Here is a 6,000-nt window from a genome sequence, read left to right as displayed (position 1 = left end):
AAGCAGCCCTTATCTCCAGCAGTAACACTGCATCTACTGCAGGTAATAACAGTTCAGATCATGGGGACATACATTACCCGCGGCCAATGTCGTGGACACTAACGTACTCCCGCCCGACTCGCCGGCTTTGCCCGCCTCGCCCACGGAGGCGGAACAGCCGCCTTCGTTGCCCCAAACACCGCCACCCCTCGGCGGCCCGCAAGTGCCAGAGGACCTCGCCAAAACAGAGCCTGCCCAGGTATATTTAAAAAAGTACCCAACTCGCTAGTGGGGTAAGGCGTTCATTTTGCAGCTCATGGTTTCAAAACAGAGATTGGCTGGAATATTCCCGTAAAAAAGATGCCATCCTCTGCTGTGCATGCAGACATTTCGGTTCAAAAGGGGAGTGATTTGTAAAATATCCATAAAGAAAAATAAAATCTGCTTACAGTTCTGTTTCATTTGGGTGTTGAGATGTATCCATAGATCTCCTAATGTTGCTCTCAGTGCACCAGATTGAGGCTTTTAACTTCAATATTTAAAAATAAATTCTTCCCGGGGAGCATGCCCTTGGACCCCCCTAGAGGAGGTGAGGACCCCCCTAGTGGAGGCAAGGATCCCATAGAGGGTGTGAGGTCCACTCCCCACTTATAAAAATAGCACTTTACCACTGCACCCTCTCTAATCTCAGATGCACCCTGAGTCATTTTGTTCTGGAACCGGGCCTGGCGGGGAGAGACATGTAATACGGTTTCCTGATAAACGTTTTGTTTGATAGGCCTCAGCTGTGGAGAGTATGTGCTGCAGGGAGGTGGATGCACCTCGCACAACGTACCCGGGAACGAAAGCTAGCTTTTCCTGTTAGGGAAACTGTGGACTCGATGTCCTGACAGGCTGAAACCACCATGATTACAAATGGTGAAATGCAATGTAAAATGACCGAAAAAATACCAGCTCACTAAATCACAACCACTACAAGCTACTACCGCGGATTGGGCAGAGAACGAGTCCGAGAAAGTTGATACCCCATGTGACGTAATATGACGCGTTTGACGTAGGAGCAAAGCTCAAAACGAAACCTTTCCCTCTGAATTATTACCAGACATGCCTAAGCAAACATGCAATATCATGAATTGCGTGCTTGTTTTTTTTTCAAAAGGAAAATGTGGTGACATCAGATTTTTTTTTTAAACATCCTTTTCAAACAAATGCAACAAGTTTGTTTTTTAAAGCGCACTACAAATAAATCTGACGTTGACCATGAACGTGTTAATATTTCGCATAACAGGAACGTTTTATAAAAAAAGAATAACCTCCTGAAAACATTATCCAAATGTTGCTTTCAAAAGGTTCTTCTTTGGTTATCATGTAACATTGGGGGAACGTTTTATAAAGAACATCTTTAATGTGTTACCCAACAACGTCCAAAACACATCCTTAGAATGGTGCAGGCAAAATGTTCCACCTTTGTTAACGTATCACATTAAAGGAACGTTTTATAAAAAAACGCAAAAACTCTGTCACTCTGTTTGGCCTCTTATGATGAAGCTGCTGTCTTTTAAAATATGATTATTTCTCTGCTCCTAGTTAACTCCTCGCAGATTCTTCCATCAGTCCCAGTCATTGCATGTCAGTCAATAGAGCTTCGAAAAATGTGTCCAATTCAACAAAATGTTTTTTTGTGAGTGAAGGCCAGAGCTAAATGATAGATTGTTTGATTGTGTAATTACAAGGTGAGAGAAAATAAATCCACATCCTCCTATCAAACTTATTTTATTTCCTTTTCCATGTTATACTTATACTTACTTGCATTAGAACATTTACATGTTGAACATGATATCTCCCCAGCCTCAAGGAAATACAATAAAATAAATGGATACATCATTTTAAAAAATGTATACAAATGTATAAATTAATAATGTTGTGGGCAAACATTTCAAATTTAAATATAAAATGAAAAATAAGTTTACCTTTGAAATGATTTATCACAAAAACTTTTCTAAATTATAGTAAACTATTAAAAAAGGTTTTAGTCAATAAACGTTTTTCTGCCTAAAATAGTTGAAATTGAACGTAAACTATATCAAACACCACATGCATGGCAATCAGTGTTGGGCAAGTTACTTCCAAAATGTAATATATTACATATTACTTATTACTCTCTTTTGAAAGTAATAAGTTACATTACAATATTACTGTCTCTGTAATGTAATGAGTTACACTACTTTAGTTACTTTTTTGTTACTTTCACCAAAATAACCGCAAAAGAATAGCTAGGTATTTTAAATGCTAAAATGTAGTTTAGTGCAGCTCATTATGCATCCAGTGAAGGGCAATGTGGTATAGCATAACAACTGTGTAGGCCCTTAAGGCTACTAACAACTTGTATTACAGGGCTTAGTTGAATACTCGACTCTGATTGTAAATTCTTAACATGTGACACGCTGTCAAGGACTATAATGAAGGTTAACATATTGTAAATCAAGGCAAATATGGCAAACATTGAATTATTATTAAAACCATGTAGCCTACTACATCATCACCTTGGTCCCATCATATACGCTGGGAAGAGAATATTTACTGTGCTTGGAAACTGGTATCACATCATCATGTGAGGTTGACTTTGTGACCTGGAGAACATTTCAGCTGCAACATCAGCTCGTTGATAATAAGCTTGGGATATGAGATATGTTTGTAGCCATTCGTGGTGAAGGCATCTGTGCTATTGTATGCATTATGTTTGACCCAACATTTCTCCAGGCATGTCAGAATATGGTACTATTTTCACATGAATATTCTAGCCATTGTCTATTTTTATACCACAAGCTGCAAAATGACCGCCTTACCCCACTGTACAGGCGGGTAGTTGTTTAGATATACCTGGCACCTGCGGGCCGCAGAGGGGCGGCGTAGTTTCGGGCGACGAAGACTGCTGCTCCGGGGCCGGCGAGTCAGGCGGGAGTAAGCTAGTGTCCACAACGGAGGGTAACGTGATGTCCACATCTGACCTGTTGCTACTGTCTGCAGTAGATGCAGTGTTGCTGGCGTTTAGTGATGGTTGCTTAAACCATTTTCGTATAAATGATTATCCACAGATCAGATCTGTGTCACTGCTGTGGAAGCACTTTGGAAATGATGCACGCGCAGCGGAGCAGGTCACGCGCAACTGACACAATTTGTTGTTAGTATTTTTCGCTACGTTCTCTTTTTTGAATGGTTGCATAACGTTCAACTTCCCCGAAGATCTCGACGCGAAGCCTGAAGGGTAAACACCAGGTTTACTAATCTACCCGCACAATTTGTCGGGTGTCGGAATGTCTCGCTATGTTAGTACATTCTTAAAAAACAAAACACCATTTAATTTCGGGTTAAAATGTGTTGTAACTGCGTTACTGAGCATTGTAACGGGTAATATATTACCCAAATTTCATTAGTAATGCGTTACATTACTTCGTTACAGCAAAAAGTAATATATTACTGTAACTCCGTTACTTTTGTAACGCGTTACACCCAACACTGATGGCAATTAACCCATCTGTGCCCGCTATTTAAATTGACTTTGGTTAGTTAATACAAATATTGATATTATATATATATATATGCCTGTTTTGTGTATATATATATATATATATATATATTTGTATATATATAATTGATGCAGTCTTTTTGAACGCTTTTTAAAAAAAATACTGCAAATGAAGAATATTTTTAATTTTCTGCACAGCGAGTGCCCTAACTTACAGCAGTTGAAAAGATTTGTGAAAGGATACATTTTATTAATAAATATTGCAAAAAAGGCATATATCCTGGCCGGCTTAACCAGTGTGTAATTCTCCAAGCACCACAAGATTCAGAGTTTATACTGGGCCATTGATTGTGTCATTTCTCCAAACACATACAGTAAAAAGGCCTGTTTTGAAGCCTTCAAATGGTGCAGGAAAAGGACTGTACATTGGGTTATACTTAAAGACAGGGCTATTCAGTTAAGAGAAGAGGAAAAGGAAAGCTAATTGTTATAATGGGTGATGTAACGATACGATACGATAATACTTTATTGGTCAGATCAAGTCTGAAATTTGACTTGCGTCACAGCAGCTCCATGTCCAACATCAACAGACAAGTATTCAGACACAATACATGAAACACGAACAACAAACATTTAACATAACAGCACAATCAGTGAGAGAAGAGCTGCTCAAAGAGCCTTCAGAGTGCATCTGATCTGGGATCAGCTCTGTGTTTACTGTGAGGATTGACTGATGCACAAAGGATGCTTCAGTCTGACCTTATTGAATGGTGGGACCCTGTGTCTCCATTAGATGGTAGCAGTTCATACTCACTGTCCAGAACATGGTTTGGGTCAGAGATGATGTGGTTGGACAGCCTCACTAGGTTGTTATGATGAGTCATAGAGTCTCTGACGAACAACAATCTTTGAGCAGATGTTTAACAGGTGGAGCAGTTTTGATTTTAAAGCTGCTGACAAACATTTGTACCAGGTAGTGTTGCAGTACTGCAGAACAGACATGATCACAGATGTAAAGAACAACAGAAGAATTTCTCTGCACGCCCCAAAAGACCTGAGACGGTGGAGAAAATAAATTCTTTGTTTTGTCCTTTTGCTCAGAAACTCAATGTGATCCTTCCATGACAGCAGACGGTCAATCATTACACCCAAGTGTTTGTAGGAAACTCCCTGCTTGATTTCATCTGTATGGATGACCATGGGGACTTTATGGGAGTCAGATGGTGAGCCAAAAAGGATTTCCTCAGTTTTCTTGGTGTTGATCTCAAGAGCATTGTTATCAGTCCACTCCACCACCTGATGGACAGCTGTTGGTGCAGCTCAGGGTCGTCTGTTTTACTGAGCATAGATATTATTGCAGTGTCATCAGAGTACTTCATGATCACTTGATTTGGTGTGTTGGTATGACAATCATCAGTGTAGAGAGTAAAGAGCACAGCTGAACTCACGCAGCCCTGGGGGGGGGGGGGGGGGGGTGATGGCAGATGACAGGGTTTAGTTAACCTTCACACGTTGCTCTCTACTGGTGAGGAAAGCAGCATACCAGTAAATCAGGTATGGATTTACTTCCATTTTGGCCGTTTTTGACCCCAAGATGTCTGCTTGTATTGTGTTGAATGCTGATGAGAAGCCTAGGAAGAGGGCTCTTGCATAGGTGTTGCGTTTATCTAAATGTTTAGTGATGATGTGAACCAGAGGGGCCACAGCATCTTCCGTGCCGCACCCTTGTTTATAGGCACATTGGGATGGATCCAGTTTGTCTTGTGTTAAACTGATAAGAAATCGGAGCAGAATTCTTTCTAGTGATTTCATAATCACTGAGGTGAGGGCTACTGGTCTGTAGTCACATTAATGACAGACATAACGAGGTCCTTGGCGCTCAGACTCTAGAGGGGTCATTGTGTGATCATGGGGCATCACCCTTACAGCACCAGGACAATATCATATGGAGTCAGACACTGGAAGTGTGCTGGAGGCGTTGACTGGGCCTGATGGAAGGATGAGGCTGATGAGACTGAAGAATCTGGGACGAACTAGCGGCAGAGGAATAATCATATATTAAAAGACAGCAGCTTCATAAGAGGCCAACCAGAGTGACAGAGTGAGTCAGTGAGCAGTCTACCATCCTCTTAAAATACTCTGTCCAACAATATCAGTCTCATGAAGAAAGGTTTTTTAACACTTATTCAAAAGAGCAGAGAAACATGCATTCTTGTTCTCAGGAGGGGACATGGACAGAGGAGTACTGGAAAAGTACACAGTAAGTACTTCATAGTACTTGTGGGAGTAGTTTCAGTAGTACTGAGTCCAACAGGATCGATCTCACGAAGAACTAATGACAACAAAAAAGAATTCCCTCATCAAACTGAGCAGAAGAGGCTTGATGTTGTTCTCAGCAGGGTACAGAGGATTTCTCAAAGAATACAAAGTAAAAGTACTTCAACGTATTGTTAGTAGTAGGCTAACTAATACAAAGTCAAATGGTATCAATTTCA

Source organism: Notothenia rossii (assembly GCF_949606895.1).
Source record: "Notothenia rossii genome assembly, chromosome: 10".
Classification (NCBI taxonomy): Eukaryota; Metazoa; Chordata; class Actinopteri; order Perciformes; family Nototheniidae; genus Notothenia; species Notothenia rossii.
This window is presented reverse-complemented; position numbering follows the sequence as displayed.